Consider the following 22,716-nt stretch of genomic DNA (forward strand, 5'->3'; position numbering starts at 1 on the left):
AATGAACTAATGATTTCACTACAGCTCCCATAATTCTTAGAGACTGCATTAGCAATTTAATTGGATTCACCTGAAGTGAAAGGCAACACATCCTCCCTGAAGAGTGTTGGGATACGAAAGCGCTAGGAGAACAGCAGCCCAAATGCAGCATTTGGGATCCAGCCCTGTGAATATTTGAAGGAGGAGAACACCAGTACCAAGGCATAAGGGATTTAACCCTGTGAATATTTTTGCAACAATTGGGATCTAACCCTGTGAAAATTTTTGCAACAATTGGGATCTAACCCAGTGAATTGGACACTTTGGCATTTAACCCATTTATTCTTTTTCTTTTTTCAGGTAGTATATTGGCCAGGAATTGGAGTACGCGCCTCACCCCTCTTTTTTTTGCATTTAATTTGTGGAGATCCGGACTCCAGAGGCTGCAGCACTGGGGACATTTTTCCCTACAGTGTAGAATCATAGTTATGGTTTTCCCCCTCCCCCGGCTAAGGGTAAGATGTGTGCTCCTGGAGGGGAGTCTTTCCTTGGTCACCTGAAATGAACTAATGATTTCACTACAGCTCCCATAATTCTTAGAGACTGCATTAGCAATTTAATTGGATTCACCTGAAGTGAAAGGCAACACAGCCTCCCTGAAGAGTGTTGGGACAAGAAAGTACTAGGAGGAAGAGAACAGCAGCCCAAATGCAGCATTAGGGATCCAGCCCTGTGAATATTTGAAGGAGGAGAACAGCAGTACCTATGCAGCATAAGGGACTTAACCCTGTGAATATGTTTGCAACAATTGGGATCTAACCCTGTGAACATTTTTGCAACAATTGGGATCTAACCCAGTGAATTGGACACTTTGGGATATACCCCATTTATTCTTTTTCTTTTTTCAGGTAGTATATTGGCCAGGAATTGGAGTGCGCGCCTCACCCCTCTTTTTTTTACATGTAATTTGTGGAGATCCGGGCTCCAGAGGCTGCAGCACCGGGGACATTTTTCCCTACAGTGGAGAATCATAGTTATGGTTTTCCCCCTCCCCCGGCTAAGGGTAAGATGTGTGCTCCTGGAGGGGAGTCTTTCCTTGGTCACCTGAAATGAACTAATGATTTCACTACAGCTCCCATAATTCTTAGAGACTGCATTAGCAATTTAATTGGATTCACCTGAAGTGAAAGGCAACACAGCCTCCCTGAAGAGTGTTGGGACACGAAAGCGCTAAGAGGAGGAGAACAGCAGCCCAAATGCAGCATTAGGGATCCAGCTCTGTGAATATTTGAAGGAGGAGAACAGCAGTACCAATGCAGCATAAGGGATTTAACCCTGTGAATATTTTTGCAACAATTGGGATCTAACCCTGTGAACATTTTTGCAACAATTGGGATCTAACCCAGTGAATTGGACACTTCGGGATTTAACCCATTTATTCTTTTTCTTTTTTCAGGTAGTATATTGGCCAGGAATTGGAGTGCGTGCCTCACCCCTCTTTTTTTATATGTAATTACATAGCATGAAATCCAAATAGGTTCCTGCCCTTCAAAACCACACCATTTCCAAGCAATTTGTGAAACTACCAAATGCAGTTGCTGATTATTATTTATAAATTACTACCAACAGTTTGTTTTGTCTACCACACCGGCTAGACTCGTACATACATTGATGCAGAACATTATAGTACCCATACTCATACTGTTCTACATACAATACAGTCTTGGAATATACTTTCAGATCTGTGACCGAAATGTTACACTCAATTTCACATATACTGTTAGTGAAGAAACTGAAAATAGCTGAGCTATATAATGCAACAATTAGATGAGAGTAGAAATAAAGCAGAATAACAACATGCCCCATGTACATCTCTGCTCTAAGTGCTTGAGTAATGTGGGATGGTATTGAGCAGCTCATATAGCGTAAATAAGATGAGCAATGTAGATTTTCACTAGGTGGGCATTGAGTTTGTCGGGTCATGATATATCTGTGGTTGGCACAGTACATTTTTGGGATGATGAGCTTAAATGGAAACTGACCTAATTGTATATGCCACAGTAACCATTTCTTTCATAACCTAACAATTCATGATAAAGCATGCACATATTAAGAACATGATATGCATAAACCATATGATTTGCAAGGTCATATCTATATAAAAAGAGGCAAACACATTTGATGGACTACTGCAGAAAACCGGATGCAAACTATAAGGGCTTAGCCACTATGAATTCACCTTCTTCACGGAGCTTCATAATTTCTCAGAAACCATGTACATGGTGTATCTTGCCTGTAACGCCAAAAGACTTTAATAATACCTAGCATACTCTAGCCATAACTTCAGAGTACAATTCCCAAACCACTTCTCAAGAGAAGAAATGTTCACTGCAAACCCACCAGCGGCAACCAAGGACACGTGTGGGGATGGTAATGTGGGCGTCCCGGGGCTGGTGTTGCGCCTGGGAGATCTGGCTGCCGCGGTGACTGACGCAGCAGCGTCTGCGCGCCCCGAGTTCCATACGGGGCTGTCCAGTGGAACAGACAGTGCTAGGTCTGCCAGTAATAACGCTTTAAACGACAGCCCTTGTAAAGAGCTCAGTGAGAAGACCGTTTGGCATCAGAATTTGAGCCCGCCTACACCCCACGCTATAGAAGCTGCCCCCGTGAGCAATGACAAAAGAAACTCACTAGAGGTCGTATCGGCCGTGTTACAGAATCTGATTAACTTAAATAAATCTAGATCGTGTAATCAGCCATCTGTATCTACCATAACAGCCGAAATATCTCCAAAAGCCCCTCAGAAAAGAACTTGTACGAATGTCACCGAATTAAATCGGGATATATGGGGATCGAGCAACTACAAAAGAAGCAAAGCATACACTGCAGAATCGCCTGAGAGCCTTTTTCAATCTCAAGATGGTAACGTTGTCGATTCCCAGAAAAGAATACCGATCCCACACACGAGCGGTCACTCTAATAACAAGAAATCCCAGTTCGCTGAAAGGGAAAGTTCAATTAGTGAAGAGACGTCTGATGATTTGGAAACGTCAGATTCCTCGTTGGGAGACCGTCCCTTCCCAAAGATAAGGAGGAAATGGGCCGGAGGGAGACGTTCTGCTTCTGAGACAGAGAGGAAGATAGCAGAAGATCGACCTGCTCCTTGTGTTCATGTTCCCTCTAGTGATCTCATGATGGCGCTTACTTCGGCAATGGCAATCTCGATGGCACCCTTTACTAAGTTATACGAATCCTTGAGCGACAATGTCAAGGACGTTACTACGTTACTAGCCTTATTGAATTCAAAACTGATCCATCTCGAATCAATGCAAGAGATAGAGAGACACAAACAAGAAGATGTATTGCATCAAATTTTGGCTGGCATCACAGCAGTAAAAGAGGCAAAAAAGAATGACATGATTGATAAAAAATTATTCGCTGAGGTTGCAAAGGAAGCCTTGTCCTTGTTTCATAGATCACATGTTATCAAAAAAAGCGAAGACCGGCTGGGCGACGAAAATCCAGAAGAGCCGGGAAGTAAAGCCCTGCCCCCTAATGTGGATACATTTGCAAGTTCCTCACCGTTGGTTAAGATGTCGCCTCTACGTTCAGAACCAATCCACCAATTGAAGCAAGTCCTCCAGGATGATAAGACAGTTCATGCCGCACCAAGTGAGGTGATTAACATCTCACATGAATCACTGAAAGACAGATCATATACGCTGGAAATGGAGGCGCATAAACAAATGACTGTAAGTGAACCTCGGGATAAAAACGATGGCCAAACAACTTTGCTTGATATTTCCTTTAACACAGCATTTCTGCAAACAAAAAATGCATTCAATCCAGCTTTAGGGGACGTGCAAATGGCCTCCGGCGCTTCTACAGTACAGAAAACTACAGAGTTGGCCCCCGAGCTGCAACTCGCAAAAGTGGTAACTCCAAAGCCTGCAGGCTTATTTTCCATCTTCGGAAACTTAGACAACGAAGTGCATTCGCCTGTACATGCTGGCAGAAAGTCTTGTAACGTACAATTGAAAAAGCAAAAAAACATGCCTGCCAGAAAAAAATCGCAACTAAAAGGAGCTCGCAAATTTCTGCGGAACTTAAACATGTTCCAAATAGTTGACAAGGCCATTACTACCAGCTTGAAATTAGCGGATACTATTAAGGAGACTCAAAATGCTCATCACGAACTGGATGACTTAAAGTCAAAGGTGTCACAGAGTCCGTCGAACGATGAGGACTTAGTCATACAAACAGCACTCTTGAACATGTCAGTTTACGAAGATAACAGCGATCCTGATGATGAGGTGAATATAACTGCTGTTGACATATGCGCCGCTCAAGAAGTGGTTACTTCTTTAGCTGGTAAAAACATGAGTAATAACCCTCAGAATCCCGCACTAGAAAAACAAAGCTGTCCTAAGTTGGAAACACAGCAACGTGAAACTCCTTCAACTTGCCCCAATCGAGTAGCCAAAAATAGAATTTGCGAGATTTTGCCACAGGTTAATGAGGAGCCTGACATAAACAGAGAGCAGAGGAGTCCAGTTTTCCTGACCTTGCATGTGAAAAGGGAAAGACAAAGGCTTCAAGGCCTACTTATGTCTCAAAAATCTGATCTAACTGGGCCACTTGCCAAAAAAAAAGAATCCTGTTCAGAGGTGTCCCCTGTTTTTGACGCCATTACAGAGAAATCCCAGAAACTGGTCTTTCATAAGGCCTCCCCGGCGACATTATACCTGAAAAATAAAACAGCGCCACATGCTCCTAGACAAACAGAACCCTCATTGCTGATCAAATTAGTGCTTGAGCGTCTGGAGGGCGAGGATAATCTAATTTTGAACAGATCCAATGTGTTAAAACTGCTTCACTATGTACCTCAACTTCGCTCTTTGGAGTCGAAAGACTTGAAAATAATCGAATTCCCTGAGGAACGTCGCACCGATAAGGTGATTCTACATGTAAATTCCAACTTAATCGCAAATGTAATCTTGGAGGCGAATGAAGAACTACTATCAATGGGCTTCGACACGTATAAAGCGAGAAACCCGGAACAACGAGAAAATGATAAAGATGCGACGATAACTGAGCTTGGCGATATCCTGTTTCCCATGAAATGCACGTCTAAAGCTCACGAAGAGGTGAGAAAACTAGCTCAAGGAGAATCAAATCGGCAGGTCCATCCTGAACAAATCGATCGCTCTTGCATGGCCCAGTTTCCATCTCTTCCGTCCCAAGGCTTTACGGCGGCAGAAAAGAACCCGCATAGTCGAATTGTCCCAATTGAGAGAATTAAAATTACTATTGAAAATGGGAGCTGCCCAGGAAATTACGTGCCAACACTAACTAATAACCAAAGGGAACCCGAACGGGCGGAAGACTGGAAATGGATGGCTGTGGCCTTGAATGCTCATTCGAGCAGCTAACGCCCAAATATTATTTCCGAGCAGGAATGTTCCTTTGCCTCATGGAACACACGCGGTTTTTTACATCTTCTAAACAACAATTGGGCACAAGATCTTCATTTTATTTGTTTACAGGAAACCTGGATGTGCGAACTACCAATAGCTCCAGAGTATGAGTGTGCACTAAATCCAGCGATTAAAGCCGAGAAGGGCCGTCCAGTTGCAGGCCTGTTAACAATGATCAAAAGATCATCGGGCTACCGACTGCACAACTCAGTCAATTACACTGCATTCATTCAAGTCTGCGAGATACGCAAAACTACTGCTGCTGCCAATGCTTGGGACGCGATCCATATCATTAATGTATACTGGAACCATCAACGGATTGGTTCACTGCCATTCGTCGACCAAATTACTGCAATCCTTGATAAGTTGCTGGAATCAAGCAGTAGAAGCGCAGTGATAGTTTGTGGTGATCTAAATATCGATTTCTTCAAACCTCAGAATTCCTCTAAAAACCGTTTGGCGGAGATATGGAGAGAAGAGATGGAAGTGAGAGGGCTCGCGATGTTAAACGGTCACACGCAGGGTGACATCCCAGCTAAGTCCACATGGCAGCGCGATGGGCAAAGTTCCACTATCGATTACATGTTTGTATCCGATACGTTACACAGAAAAATAAAAACTATGAAAATCCGCTCAATGCCCAACAGTGATCATGATATGCTAGAACTTAGATTCCTTGACACGAAAGGCCTGCAATGTAATAAGTGGAACTCCAAAGTATTGGTGGAATCCAATCGCCTTCGCTTAAAACTGAAAGAACAGGACGTGGTGAAGATAAGCCGCCAGTTTAAGGCAACGACGAAAGAGGTTGAATATACGCCAATTCTGTCTCAGTTTAAAAGCAAGAATCTTGGTCTCAAAAACCAGTCATTTGCGAAAAAACATAGCTTTGACCTTATGATAATGCAACGGAAAAGATCCATGAGAGCAGAGATTCGAAAAAACAATCAGGGCCCCAAGTCTGAAAGACCTGCAAAAAACAAAGCGGTTAAACAAGCCTATAAAAACTGGCTTAAAAGTCATCGAGTCGTACTACAGCAAAACAACGCCGAAGCAATGATGAAGATGCTCAGGAATAAGAACAGTGGCGAGTTCTGGCGTACCATCAACTGCATGGAAACCTCACAAATGGCTCTGCAAGCGTGCCCAGTATTAAAAAAGGAGTGGGTCAAGTACTTTACAGACCTATACTCCAAAGTGCCAATTTCCAACATAACCTCATGGAACCTACACTTTACCAAGGATGAAATCCGAGAGATAATTATGAGAGCTAAAAACTCTCGTGCGCCTGGTCCTGACGGGTTATCTAATTGTATGATCAAACAATTTCCAGACGTATGGACTGACATATGTTATGATCTATTTACGAGAATCAACCAACAAAAGCAAGTCCCAACCTCTTGGATGACTGGCATTATTGTGCCGATCTTCAAGAAGGGGAATAGAGCATCACCAAAAAACTATCGCCCGGTGGCCTTGCTTGATGTGTTGGGTAAGATTTTTGCATCTCTCTTGAAAGTGCAACTGACAAACTGGGCCAAAACAGCGAAAAAAATAGATGAACGACAAGCGGGCTTTGTGAAATTTGTTGGATGCTCGCTAAACCTGCTGATTCTAAATCTGCTTAAAATGGAAGCACTTAGAACGAACACGAAAGTGTACCTTGCCTTCGTCGACTTCTCTACGGCCTTCGACATGATCGATCCTGAACTGTTGTGGGAAAAACTAGAGTTGTGGGGTTGTCCGGCTGGCCTACTAGCGGCAATTAAAGCTCTCCACACAAACACCTCAATTGCCATTCGGTTGGATCCTTCAGGAACGTTGTCAACCCAAATCAAGACACTGAAAGGAGTGAAGCAGGGTTGCCCACTAGCAGCTGCGATTTTCAGTCTATTCATCTCCGATATCGGTGAAGCGATCCAAACAGTGAGATCCTTTCCACCTAATCTCAATGGATCAAAGATAAACTGGCTGCTGTACGCAGATGATTTAGTACTCCTGGATTTAACACCTATCGGGCTCCAACGCAAACTTGATGCTGTACAGAACTACGTGTACCAGAATAATTTGAAGATTAATACATCTAAAACAGAAATATTGGTGCTCGAGAACTTGAAAACAAGTCACAATTCAAAAGGCTCAAAGTATGTATGGTCTCTAAATCAAGAGAAATTGCAGATATCAAAAACTGTAAAATACCTTGGCATGACACTTAATTCCAGTATCTGTGAGGAGCCTTGGGTGGCCGATTCAAAAAGGAAATGTGGCCAGTTGGCCTGTCAAGGTCTGGTAATTCACAAAAAATATGGGCAATTTTCAATGATTCCATTACGCAACTTTTATGAACAGAAAGTAGTACCAATTCTGGTATATGGTGCAGAAAATGCCTTTGGTTGTCCATCAACACACTGGAGTTCACTAGAACATATGTTCTGGTCAAAGACCCTAAATCTACCACCTGGAATCGCAACTGCCTGTATACGGTATGAATTAGCATTAATCTCTTTGCATGCGAGAATATGCTGGAATCAACTTGCACTATTTCGAAAAACGTGTGTAGAAGCGGGAATATTTCAATTCCAGATATTTCACAAGGCGGCATCAGGAAGTCCAGATATCCTTTCTCAATGGATAAAACGAAGTGAAGATCTTCTGGCGATCAACAACATCAGCTTGCAAATGCTCCATAGTAATCCTGCGGCCGCAAAAGTGCGACTATGGCGTACTGACTGGATAAATACATGTCGTGAGCGATCGATGGCTAATGCGATGACAGACTCTCCGACGGAAGCAATAAGGTACAACATCTTGCAAAAATATTTGTCCCGCTTTCCAAACGCAAATGCAAGAAGATTATTTTTACTGTTCCGGTTTAATGCATTAAGAACTAAAGAGCGAACCAGTTATTGGGTGTGTAATGCGGGTCAAACCTCAACTTGTCGCTTTTGTAATAAGGAGCTAGAGTCCTTAAAACACTTAGTCCTCTTCTGCTCAGCTCTAAGAGACGCTAGATCAATACATCTGGGTCAATGGTAGGATGCAAATCGTTCTGCGTGCGCAGAAGAGTGGTGGAGGAAAATGTGGAATGGACTGGACATGAAACTAATCTTGCCCTTGACTTCCTTTCTGGCTATTATCGTAGCGAAATTAAAAGAGAACGCAGGTCAATAAGGAGCCAGAGAAACGGGTTGAGAATTCCTAAAAACCAGTTTTAAGGGGTAATCTGGGTGACTAGCTCTGGCCGAAGGTATGGGGAGTAGGAAATCGATCCAGTCGGGGGCATTGATAAATGATGACGGAGTCGGTAAAACTCTTGTTTGGTGTAGATGTTTGTGCAATATTTTAAAGGTTTGTTTTAAACCAATAAAATTAAAAAAAAAAAAAAATTATCTTTCCCTGTAAGCTGGCAGAATCCAGAAATCTCCATAAATATACAAAAGAACATTGGTGAACTTCATAACCAAGTTTGCATTCATCAGGTGTACTGCCTCATAAGACTTCTCAAATGTAAAGCCACATTCAAACACTTCTACAACTCTAAAACAGTCGAATGTCACAAATATAGTTTTACAAGAAACACCAGGATATCCAACTACAAAGCACATACACAGCTGCAATATTTATCAAGGGTAACGTTATGCTGCTTGGCTGACACTAAGGTTTCTTATGCACCCCCATTCATTTCACATCTTTCAATGTCAGTGAGAAGCAACCTATATTTGTATATATATTTTTCTCGCACATAACCATAGCATAACATGTGCTACTGCTTGATTACTCTGCTCAAAACAAAGTAAAATATGGAAATCTCTACTTTCCAAATAATACTTATATAAACTTGACTAAATCAGAAACCTAAACAACTGGCCAATTTTCTATTATACCCGCACGCTATTTATTTATTTATTTTGCTATTATAAGAGCCGCTAAAGTAATCTGCGCTAATCATTATGTATTTCTACCTTCCGTTGAAGATAATGACTGACAACATAAAGGAATTTTCCCTTTAGTTCTGACAAATGCCCATTCTAATGTGTCCATTCCCTGCTATTGTTTCTCACTTGGAACATTGTTTAACCAATACACCCCAAGCGGGGGGGGGGGGGCATTACCACTTTAGGTAAAGCCCCAGGGTCCATGGTTGCCGGCCCGAGCGAAGCGACTACATGTACTCCCTTCACCCTTCCCATGGCAGCCATTGAAAAAAAAAGGAAAAAAGGAAAATAAAAATGTCCACCAGGGAAAGTAAATAGGGACTTCGTGTTGGGCTATGTGGTATAGGCACATGGTTTCCAAAGCAGTACTCCAGTTTTCTGTAGTATGCGTCCAATAAGTTGTTTTTCAAAATGTCCTGGCTGTTGGGATCGTTTTTGGCTATTAAGTGTCAAACCATGTGGGTGGGCCAAGGTTGCGTAGAATACACTGTACATCTGCATCACGTTGGAAAGAGTATTCTTTCGTACCACATGTTTGCCAAGAGATTTGTAATACTTGACTGTAAAACTTCATCTTTCTCTTGCACCTTTTGAAGTAGCTGCGTAGCAGATATGTTTAGAAAATTGGAACCTGATTTCAATGTGTGTGCAACTCCGTAACATAGAGTTGCTAGTTCACTTTCAAAGAGGAGGTGGAACATGTATTCCACGTTTTGTCTGAATCTGAGGTCTTCAGAATACATTCGTAAAGAGTGGTATTCTGATGCTGTTATTTTTGTGCATCTTTCATCGGACCTTCCACCTTTTCCAGTAGGAAACACTGGATGTGACACAGGCTAATCTTCACAATTCTGTCTGGGTGTGACGCAAGCTAATATTCACTATTCTGTCTGGATGTGACACACGCTAATCTTCATAGTTATGTCTAGATATGACGCAAGCTAATGTACACACTTCTGACTGGATGTGACACAGGCTAATCTGCACAATTCTGTCTGGGTGTGACACAAGCTAATATTTGCAATTCTATGTGACACAGGCTAATCTTCATAGTTCTGTCTAGATGTGGCACACGCTAATCTACACAATTCTGTCTGAGTGTGATGCAAGTTAAAATTCATAATTCTGTCTGGATGTGACACAAGCTAATCTGCACACCTGTCTCAATGTGACACAGGCTAATCTACACAATTCTGTATAAATGTGATGCAAGGTATATCTACCCCATCCATAACTGCCCAAAATGTAAACTGTGGCAGACTAACCCAATTGGCGGCCTGCAAAGTATGGTAATCTTACACATTGCGGCTATAGTCAGAAATATACCTAATACAAGTGGGGTAGATGCTGACTATGGTTGATAAGCAACACATAGCCTGAGTTCCAGCGGAGTAGGATATTGGGTAATGACACGGGTGGGGTAGGTAATGAAGTGCAGTAATGGCTGTACCCCTTACCTACACCACATTTACCATATCAGTCGCTGCTGGTTGATGGTTGCAGGCTAACCCAGGCGAACACCAGCGAACACCTTCTGGGGCTGCTACTGTGGGAGCTGTTCTTTGCCTCAGGGCCCTTAGCCGGAGGGTGCTGCAGCAGGCAGGGGGTTGCTCTACTGGTTTCACATAAGAGGGCAGAGCACCCAATCACAGGTCAGGGGAAGGGTAGGTGGCAGGCAGCAACAGGTAAGGAGAAGGGGATGGAAGGAAGGCAGCAAGACCCAGCCCAAAAATAAAGTCAACATTTAAAAAAAAAAAAGAAACAAGGGGTGCAAAGGAATGGAGAAATGCACTCATCCCAGATTGAATATCAGTACATTTCTGATAGATGTTTCCTAATGTTTTTAATATTTTGTGTTTGACTGTGTGTGTGTGTGCTAATGGAAGTGTGCCCGTATATGTGTATAGTGTGACAAAGTCACTTCAGAGAGGCCCTGTATACTTGGGGTGCTGGACCACTGCTTCACTCTTTGATGCTTGCCTCATAACAGTTACACACAATTGGGGGACAGGAAAGATTCTCAGCGCAACCCCGCTGTGTTGCTGGCCATGTTCCCCCCTTCCATCATCATCTCCCACTGGAGCCATCATGGCAAAGCCCGCTCAGCAAAGGGTGCTAGTAGTGGGAGTTGGGGGACACAAAGGACTTTCAGCCCAACCATGCTCTGTTTCTAGCCCCCCGCTTCCACCATCTGCTCCCACTGGCGTCCTTGCAACAAAGCCTGCTCAGCAAATGAAGCAGGTAGTTGAGGCTTGGGGATCAGGAAAGATTCACAGAGCAACCGCAATCAGACATTGAAAAATGTATTGTTTGCAGGCACCAAACCCCAAACGTGCTTGCTTAGTTGCCAACACAATAGCTTGCTGAGCTGCCAATAATCAACAGACTGTAAGCCTTGGGAGCGACAGACAGACTATGGGGGCTCTCTAAGATTTTCGAGATATGCCCCGAACCCCATAGTGTGTGCTCTTCATAACTTGCGATACATGGAATAACCTGTTTACCTGTGTGACTGGGACAGCCCCAGGCAGGAGAAATAAGTAGCAATAGCAAGGACTCTGTCAGTCAGTGTGCAGTGTGGGGTGGGGCTTTTGTGGCACCCTTTAGCTGTGGCTTCCTCCTTGTCAATTGTATTCCTACACCCATTCTAGCACTCTTATTAAACTAAACTAACTTAATTTAAAATGGTGTTTTGTGAATAATGTGTTAACTGTGTGTACTTATATATTGCAACTCATCCTACTTGCCACTGTTTTTCATTCTTCACTCAGACATCTCATGCGGACAATCCTAGATACTGTCACCTGATGTTTATTGGAGGTTTAACATAACTGCAGGATTTCTCATGCTTATTGATTTTAAAGTATCTTATTACCTTATTTGCCATGGCTACCTCCTTCCACACATTTTCCCCCTTTTTCCCTTTTCCATGCACTTGCGCGTTCTTAATGTCACTGGGCCTAGTAAGTTTGTTGTTTATTTTGTTCTCCCTTGTTCCCCTCCCTTTACTTGTCGCGCCCTAAAACACTTGTGTATGAGTGTAACATAAATAAACTATATCATATCATATCATACATGTGTCTTTTAGTATTTCACCTCACGATAATGCAAAAAAGAAATCTTCAATTATCATGAAACCAGTCACTGAGGGGAATAAGCAAATTGTGGAGATTAAGCATCTGTTGGGATCCATTGAGGATCTCCCTATTACAAAAGTGCCCCCTAAGCCAGGCCATAAAAAATTAGAAAATACTAGCAAGAACAGCAGTATCAACAGAGAAACATTGAAACCCTGATTCGCAGAGGGAGTTCCAATGGGATAGCACCATTACAAAACACGTCTGTGAATCAGGCCCTAAGTGTCAATGTTGATGAGCCTCAGGTGGTTTACTTAACTGGGTTGATCCCATATTAAAGGGCTAGACTGGCCTCCATTACTGGAATACAGATGAGGTCCAGGAGATTCATTTGGGAAAGGGCACTGCCTTTTGTACTACATTATTTCGTATCTACAACCGCCCAAATAATACTAGCAAGGACAGCGCAATATAAATAGTACAAAAAGAGTCACAGCCCTTACATGGAAATACCCGAAGGACCTCGTCATTCTTTTAGCAGAAAAATTCAACGTTTTTGATTTGAGGAGGTCGATACAGCCCACGACATCCCAAATCTCATAGCCAACTATCCACTGAGGGGACACAAGTCAGCTCTAGAAACAGCACGCACCCTGGCAAACCTTGAATTTAGAGCATGTAATGGCAGGTTTACCGCAGAGCAACCGGCTAGATTTACATTTGTACATGGTACCAAAAAATCTCACATTGACTATGTACTTATCAGTGCCAAAGATTGGGCCCTGATCAAAGAAATGTGTGTTGATCATCGCTCAGCTGGTGCTCACCGGCCTCTATGCGTAAAAATGAAAATCAATGAGAATGCAATTGAGCCACCATTATCCAACTCTGGAATTGTAATCCAGGGTAATATGAGGCAAAAGTTAAACTGGGCAGAAGTTGTAGGTAGCAACATTGAACATACCATCTAGGAAGCTTGACTACCCTTATTGGAGTTCCGGTTTACCAGTAGCCTGAGTAGTATTGAGGTCACCAAATCTTATAAGGCTTTTATCTCTCAGATCGTGCCTTTTGCAACGAAACCCGTATGAAAGTGGATTTGACACCCATACGACATTTTAGCTGGTTCCAAAAGGATTGGTGACAGACCAAAAAAGCACATATAACTGAACTTAAGAAAGTGACCAGAGAGATCAAACCTGAGCTCATTGAGAGCATCATATAAGGACATGATTAAAAACAAAAAAAGGACTTTGTGGGAAATAAGTGGCAGGAACGCTTAGAGGCCTCAAACAACAACACGTATTGGCCACCACCCTTTTCCATCTGCACCATTAAACTAATTGACAAACTTGTAAATATGCAGTCCAACGCGCCAAGGTCGGGACAGGGAATTCCCTTCTTACTCTTTGCTGACAACGTGATCTTGGTTTCCACAACTCCCGCTGGCCTGGAAAATCAAGTGACAGCATTCCATGAAGGGTGTCAACAGAATGGTCTAAAGATTAATACCTACTTGATGGTTTTTCATTTGCCTCATATAAACAACTGAGGATACATATCACCATTGATGGTTACCCAAATGAACAAATTGACAGACCTGACTATCTAGACACAAGATTTATGAGTGATGGTAGTTGGTGTGCTCAAATGGGCAAATCTTTAGTTAACCTGTAGAGAGACTGTAATGCTGTTCTCAAATTAGCTTATATGCACCAGAACAGTGCCCTCTTACCAGCACTGCAGATCTATAATACACAGGCTAGGTCCACATCAGTTTATGGGGCTGAAATTTGGGGCTAGGTCAAGCCCACTAGATTACAAGTAGTGGCAAACAGGTGTTAAAAAGAGATTAGCTTCCTTCCCTAAAGTAAATCAAATATGGCTTTACACAAAGAACTTGGTCAAAGCACATCTCTGATGTCCCAGCTATCCAGCCAATATTGTATTGGGTTTCCCTTTGGGCCTTTTCACATTCGGAGAAATATAGAGAGGTAATACTCGACCTCTTGTCACAAAGTGGAGTCATGGTACACGAGAACAGAACTGGATTCTATGGAATTTAAGCCTTTTGGACTAATTCCCACCTCATTGATGGCAGCACTTGAAGACCACATCTAAAAAAATGATGAGTGGGAAAATAGTGTATTCTTTAGTTCCTCTACCCAAGCAGCTGTTTATCAGCACTGTAAACCGGATTTAGGCCATGAAACCTACCTTGATGCTATAGTCCCGGCCTATGCACTTTCCTTAGATTTAAGACATAGATTTGACACCTTGCCTTTGGTGACAATGCTACACACCTTGCCTCTGACTGATTCTGAGCAATGTCCAGTCTGCGTGGATGATAAGGAAACTATAGAACATTTCCTTTTCATATGTTGGCAGTATAGGCATCTCAGAGCCTTTATTTGAAGCCCATGTTAATAAGACATACCATCACAGACTTATCAGATGTACTATCTCTATGCAGACTGGTCTCGAATAAATTGAGAGTGTTTGCAGTCTCCAGATCCCTTCATCGAGCCTGGCTACTAAGAAGGAAACAGAGTCTGGTATCCTATGATGCAGTAAGGGAGGGAACCATATGATAAGAATTATGAGTAGTTTATACAATATACCTGAATCCTAACTTGCTCATTGCCTGTAACCAACCATTACGCAGGGCTGGCATTCAATGGCCCACAAGCACTAAGAATATCACCTTGGGCTTGGGACAGATTTTTGTGTACTTGTCTATGGACTTATTCACTTTATTTAAGGTTTGTATGTATTCCATATGCTACTGTCAATCTGTTGTTGTTAACAGGGGACCAGTCTCAAGCGTGGAAGATGCAAAATACCTATCTATCTATAGGAGACTGGTTACCCCTCCCTTACTCTTTAGGCACAACACTGGGTCCACACCATTTTACTTTAATGCTGCTTATCACTTTTTGTGCAAACAGCTAGAAAGAGAATGCATATTGCAATTATCTTAAATTAGTATTTTGTTTTATTTTGAGAAATGTTTACAGTGTACAAAATTATAAAACAGCTAAAGTGGGCCAAACACACACATTCAGAGAGGTTTGAAAAAAGGATCACTTCAACAAATAGAATGTGACTGGGGAGTAGTATAGAGTGGATGCACACATTTCCAGTAAACACACGATATAGCAAAACAATTATACAATAATTAGGTAATCTGTACTGCAGTCTTAATCTACAGCCGTAAATTTCTGCATAATTTAAGTAATTTTGGATCTCACACTAAGTTACTAGGAGAATCCAGACGTACACCCCTTGCTCACTCTTCTCAGAGAGGCACAGCTCCACCCTACTGATGAGGTCTAACCAGACCTAAACACGTGTCTGGGGATGCTGTTGTACTCTTGTTCAGAGGTGAATTGCCTACCATTTTGGTGCTTTACTGCCCCAGAGCAGGACAAAGACTGACATGGTTTGGATAGTTCTCCTCTGTGAAAGATAGCGAGCTAAAGAATCTGGGTAAGGCTCTTGTAACCGGGACTAACACCCGGCAGAGGGATTCCCAGGACCCCCCTTGTTGTTTGCATAATTTAAGTAACTTTGGGTCGCACCCTAAAATACTAGGGGAATCAAGATGTTGACCCCTTGCCCACTATTCTCAGAGAGGCACAGCTCCACACTACTGATGAGGTCCAACCAGACTGAAACACGTGTGTGGGGATGCTGTTGGTACTCATGTTCAGAAGAGAATTTCCTACCATTTTGGTGATGGACTGCCACAGGGCAGGACAAAGACTGATATGGTTTGGATATTTCTCCTCTGTGAAAGATAGTGAGCTAACAAATCTGGGTAAGGCTCTTGTAACCAGGACTAATGTCCGGCAGAGGGACTCCCAGGACCCCCCTTGTTGTTTGCATAATTTAAGTAACTTTGGGTCTCACCCTAAGTTACTAGGGGAAACCATATGTGGACCCCTTGCTCACTATTCTTAGAGAGGCACAGCTCTACCCTACTGATGAGGTCCAACCAGACCAACACACGTGTCTGGGGTTGCTGTTGGTACTCTTGTTCAGAGGAGAAGTGCCTAGCATTTCGGTGCTGGACTGCCCCAGGGCAGGATAAACACTGACATGGTTTGGATAGTTCTCCTCTGTGAAAGATAGTGAGCTAAAGAATCTGCATAAGGCTCTCGTAACCGGGACTAATGTCTAGCAAAGGGACTCCCAGGACCACCCTTGTAGTTTGTTTTTTTCAACTCTGCAACAGTTTTTAGTTGTGTGAGTCCAGATTGATTTGCTAATTTGCTGTGTGTTTATTGTTTATGGGAACATTAAAAAAAAAACATGATACTGGGTTTTTTCTCAGGCTGACACATGTTTCGGCTCTTTAATCGAGATGCACTGGTACCCACATGCTGCTGTGTTTAATTATTAGAGCCATCTTCAGGACATACATGTGGTTCTATATCAGGATAAGTCAGTTTAAAGGCCCAATTCTCACACTTCCTAAAATACAAAAGCAGTATGTCAGTTTCATGCCACATAAATGTGTCTCTCTCCTACACAGTATTCATGGCAGCAATGCCATCACATCAATTAAAAAGTAAAAAGAAAATGGTGTGCTACCTTTGGATTAAGGCAGGGAACATAGGGATCATAAGGCAATTCTTTCAGCCATTCAAAATACTTGCTTCAGCCCGACAAGAGCAATTGGACCATTGCCATTTACGGATTGTAACTTGCTTTACATTTTCACTGTATTCTTTATTCATATTGCAATGTTTTATGGATTTATCCGAAATAAACATCACTCCCATCCCTAGTATTGTCTGCTATATCCACCAGAGGTGCCATTGCCATACACTCATAAAACAAGTTGCAGCATCATAAGGGCATGCATATAGCAGAGGAAGGCATGATGAGTCTGAGAAGACCTAGTCGCAATTGCCTGATCGTGGGACATAAAGAACCATATAATGTATCAAATAGAAGACAAATAGCATCAGACAACAGATGTGTGAACACAGTTCAAGAAGTAAGCTGAAAGGCACCAAGCACTAACTAAGGGGAGTTAACAGTCAGAACAGCAAAAGTGGGTATCACACCTACAGAGAAGCACAAACGTGGAAGACGCTGCCAGTGATATCCTGGGGTTGAGCATCCCTTGAAACAACACTGCTCAAAGATGGCTGACACCGATGGTTGTGTGTCTAGTGGGCATCTAGGTTAGTCCCATTCTGAAGACCAAGTAGAATCACATGAGGTATTGGTAGTCCTATTAGGGGCCCACCAAACAGGAAACAGGTTTTCAAGTACAACACAGCTGCCACATTTTAGGCAATGAAAAGCCCAATTACAGTTCCAGAAGATAAAAAAAGGAGTCTGGATGAAACTGGAGTGTGCAAGTTAGAGGTTGGTAGGCAAACATGGAGAGGCAGGATGAAAGAATATTGAGGAATGAGTGGGGAGAGTTTGATATAATGCTATGAAGAAAGAGAAGATTGAAGAACTAAGAGCATCAATGGAGAAAGAAAGAGGTACAGGACGAGGAACCTTAAGTAACACAGAGAAGAGAGTAGGATGATAAAAATCAAGGGAAGAAAATTTAGAGGAAGAGGAGAAGGAACATCAAGAGAGACAGAGTTGTGAGTAGGCAGAGAAATATCAAGAGAAGTAAAAGGTGGACATGGAGGATGAACATGATAGGGATATGGAGTAGAGATGGAGTAAAATCAATCAAGCGTTAGAAAGAGGGAAAGTGGAGTATGGACATTAAGAGAGAGAAAAAGGAGAATGAGATACACCATGAAAAGAAAAAGGAGAAGGAGAGTCATTGAAGTTAAAGGTAGGAGAGTAGAGAAAGGACACATAATGGAGCAGGATTGGGAGTGATGAGGAGGAAGAACTGGAAGTGAAGGTGGAAGGAGAAGACCAGAGTGAGGAGTAAGGGAAGTGAATATGATGAGGAAGGGAGATGATCCAGAATGGTGAAGGAGGTAGCAGTGCAATGATCAGTGAAAATTGGCATAAATAGTCATGACAACAGTTCTAGGCAAACTCTGGAACTGCCTAAAATTAACAGGGGGCACCCAAAGCCATGTTAGGAGGGGAGGACGAAGGCAGCATGGTGTCCATTTTTTTATGCAAGAGTCTGACTGCTGATACCATCAGGAAAGCTGAGTGTTTGGGGTGGTGCTACCCCGTCGCGGAGACCAGGAGGACCAATGTGACATCTTAACAAATCCTGCATCATAAAAGAAAGTCCAAGGTTAAGGATGAGATGCTTCGGGAACTTTGCAATACCATAGACTGTCAGTGTTTTAGCCATTCAGGGCAGGTGCCTTGGTGTAAAATTAATGGGATGAACTCTGGTTTACTAAAGGAACTAGAGAATGAAGAAGTAATTGTATCTTAGTTGTTATTTTGTTCCAAACTTGATCACCATTTACAATATGAATGTCCTATTTTAGTTTTTCTCATATGGGAAACTCCCCTCCCCTAAAGCACTACTCCCAATCCATAGCTACTATTATTATGAGAATAAAATAACTTTGTGAACAAAGAATTTGTTTTGAGTCATCTGTGATACCTGAGTAATTATAAATGGTGTCACAGGTGGGATCACATACCTTGATATAGTAGGGTCTAACCCTGCATCGCATGGTTCTGATAGAGCAATGCTGAAGTGGTTAAACCTCCTATATTTGTACATCTCTCTGGAAGAGAAGGCAGATTCTATAGGGTGCATAGCACTCCCAAGTCAGCCAAGTGTCCTTGTCCTATTTTTGGCCTCGTTTCAAAATGGCCTCTTCCTCCACCACTGAGAAGGAACACTTTACATCAACCAGTGACGAAGAAATAGAGGTTAACACAGCAACCCTAATAAATTGGAGGGTTCTTCACATCCCACAAATCTAGATCTGATTCAAAGATGGTACCTGCATGGGATTCTTTACTGGCAATTGCCTATTCCCTCATCTCAGAAGCAGACTGAGGTAACTTTTGAGACAGCTGAAGACACCTACCCTCTGGAAGAATTTGCTCATCTCTTTATAAAAATCCAATTCGAACCTCTGGACAATAGTGGTTTAAAACTTAGGCCATGCAAGTCTCCAAGGCAGCGTTATAAGAATTCTTGAAATTATTAGTAGAGTGCCAATTAAAGGTGATCGACAAGGTAACAACCATTTGGCTCAGCACAGCAGGGCCCACAACATCCACTGGCCGACCTAAAGAAGTAATGTCAAGGAGAAAACCTGGGGACCTTCTTAACCAATTTTGAGTGGTTTTGTCTACAAAAAATGGGAGAAGGTGCATTGGGGAATATTAATTGCCCCTTTGTTTACCAGTAACTTGTATGCAACATAATCAGATCCTGAATTTCAAAGCAACCAACCCTAGAAAGACTTTAGCATGTTCTAGATTACCACTGACAGCCTTCAACAGCTCTGCCATATGATTCAAACCCTTCTCAACAAATGGATTGAGGGTATACGCATGCTTGGAACAACTGAAGGATACCCTGGCTTTGAAGCAGTTGTTATTTTTATTTATTTATTTATTTATTTAATTTACTTATTTATATACATACCAATGCTTTTTTGATTGCACATGAATGTACAATATATAAGATATCAGATTTGAAGGGAAGCAGTGAGCTGCTTACAATGGGGGTGGGGGGGAGTTCAAGCAACATTCTGACCAGGTTGTGGTGGCGAGTGAATGGAACAATCACCAGCAATGCTAAATGGGTGGATTTATATAGATTAAGGACAATCAACATTAGATGTTTTTAAGTGCAGGTAGGCAGTACGGTCAGCTATGTTAGGGATGTGACCATGATGGATGAAGTGTTAGAGTAGAGGCAGAGAAAGTGAGGGACAGAGGCAGGTTAGAGGTGAGGGAAATAATTATAGCTCATAGCCCGATGAGAGGCAGGTTAAGAGGATACCTCAAAGGCGAGGAGGTAGGCTTTAAACTTGACTCAGAACAAATCGGTGTGGACTGTTCCTCGGGTGTCCAGGGGAAGAGAATTCCATGCAAGTGGAGCAGGAAGAGAGGATGGGTGGAAGTGAGAGGAAGCAGAGGGAGGGTGAGGTGCCACAAGGGTCGTGGAGGAGGCAGAGCAGAGATTACGAGGAGGCTTATAGAGTTGGGTAGAGAAACACATTTAAATTTGGCCCTGTTTTGCATCATCAGCCATCCAGCAGTGAGAGGAAGTAGGTGAGGATATACAAAGAGAGTACTGGTAGAGAAATTAATGATCTTGTTTTGTTGTGAGGACGGAAAGCATCATTGGTGAGAGCAAAGAGGATGATTGAATAGTAGTCTAGTTTAGAGAACACAAGAGTGGTTAAGCGATGCTTGGTGGTGTTGAAAGGAAGGAGGTACCTAATTTTCCTAATATTTATATGGTTGAGGAAGAGTCATAGATGCTGCAGAGGTTTCTAGCTGAACCGTAATATGGGAGAGTGTTAGGTGGGAACTGGATAGGCAGGGAGGAGATGGGAGAGACTTTTTGGCAGGGAACAACACCTCTGTCTTTTAAGAATTCAACAACAGGGAGTACAAGACCATCGAGTACAAGGCCATCCAGTATTTAATGGAAGCGAGACAGTTGGAAATGTTGGCAGAGAGATCAGCAGTGTTCAGGAAAAGAGAAAATGTGGTTGTCGTCCGCGAAGGGTTGGTATGATAAACTAAACCAATAGATTAGTGCCCCAAGAGCACATATATATAGTACAAAGATAAGAATGTCCAAGTCAGCGTCTTGTGGAACAGCAACAGTTAGAGGAGTGAGTTGAGAGGTATTGTTGTTCCAGGCAATAGCTTGATCACGAATCCCGAAAAGGGCAAGAGTATTAAGGAGATCAGCGTGATTGCCAGCGTGAAAGGCAGCAGACAGGTCAAGGAGAATTAGGATAGAGGATAGGTTGGAGTGTTTAGCAGAGATGATGAAGTTGGAGACATTCCTGAGAGCATTTTCCTTTGATTGTCAGTTGCAGAAACCTGCTTAAAGGGGTTTTCAAAGTTTGTGGATGTCTAAGAAATTGTTAAGACGGTTGGGTGCAACCATTTCCAGTACAAGGAAACTACTAGAGTAATGGGGAAGGAGAGACACAGGGCAAAAGATTGCTGGCTTGTTCGGTCCAGCTCCTTGCTATTTTAGGATGGCCATTTTGAAAATAGAGCGGAAGCAAGTGGAGTGGAAGGACAGGTTGAAGAGTTCAGCGAGGTGAGCTGCCACTAAAGGGGCAATAGGTTTGTCGAGCTGAGATATGACTTCTTCAGTATTAGTGTGACTAAAATGGGAGATATAGGCAGATGATGATGGTAGAGTAGGTAGAGTATAGAATGTAGGAGGAGGGAGTGTGAGGAAGGTCATTGAAGAGTCTGCAATTTTGGAAAGGTTTGCAGTGAAGTAATCAGCTAGGTCATTCGTTGTGAGAGTGGAATTGATAGTCATAGGATTAGGAGGCATGAGGAGTTCCCTGTGGCTGGTAAGGATGGTTGGAGTGAGAGTTGATGAGGGTGAGGTAGAATTCCTTTTTGCTCTATAAAGCAAGGATTTAAGAGAGTTCAGGACAGAGAGGTAGAATTGCAGGTACTCATGTGAGTGGGAATGCCTCCATTTGTGCAGCAGTCAATGTATGTCTGTGCGGAGAGAGCGTGTGAATGGAGTGACCGAATGGTTGAGAACGCTGAGACGTAAGGGTGAAAGTTGGCAGTGCCAACGTGACACAGAGAAACAAGGAAAATAGTTTACTGGATGGCGGCTGTGAGGTGAAAGCGAAGGATGAAGAGAAAAGGTGGAGAGTTTACTGGAGAGTGACGAGATGACAGAGAATGAGGCTGAAAGAAGAGAAAAGGAGGAGGATTTGCTCAAGAGCTTTGAGGTACTAGGGCTGGGTGAAATTGTTAGATTCTGTCCACCAGCCGCAGAAGCGAAAACTGTTTGATTTAATTTCACCACAATCTGCCATTCCACCACCCCACACATTGAAAAGAGTGATGTGAAGTTTCTCATGCTGCTGTGCAAACTGAAAAGAGCTGTGCAAGGTTTCTGGTGCCGCTGTATGAACCAAAATGTGCAGTGCAAACTTTCTCATGCAGTCACGCAAATCCCGCAAGAGTCGAAAAGAGGCACACAAACCTAGTATGAATCGGAACAAAAACTGTGTAAAGTTTTTCATCTCACTGCGCAAAACTAGCACAGATTGCAAAAGACCCTCACAAAGTTTCTTGTGTTGCTGCGCAAACCTAGCACAAATTGAATCC

Source organism: Ambystoma mexicanum, chromosome 7q, assembly GCF_040938575.1.
Source record: "Ambystoma mexicanum isolate Mex_15411 chromosome 7q, UKY_AmexF1_1, whole genome shotgun sequence".
NCBI lineage: Eukaryota > Metazoa > Chordata > Amphibia > Caudata > Ambystomatidae > Ambystoma > Ambystoma mexicanum.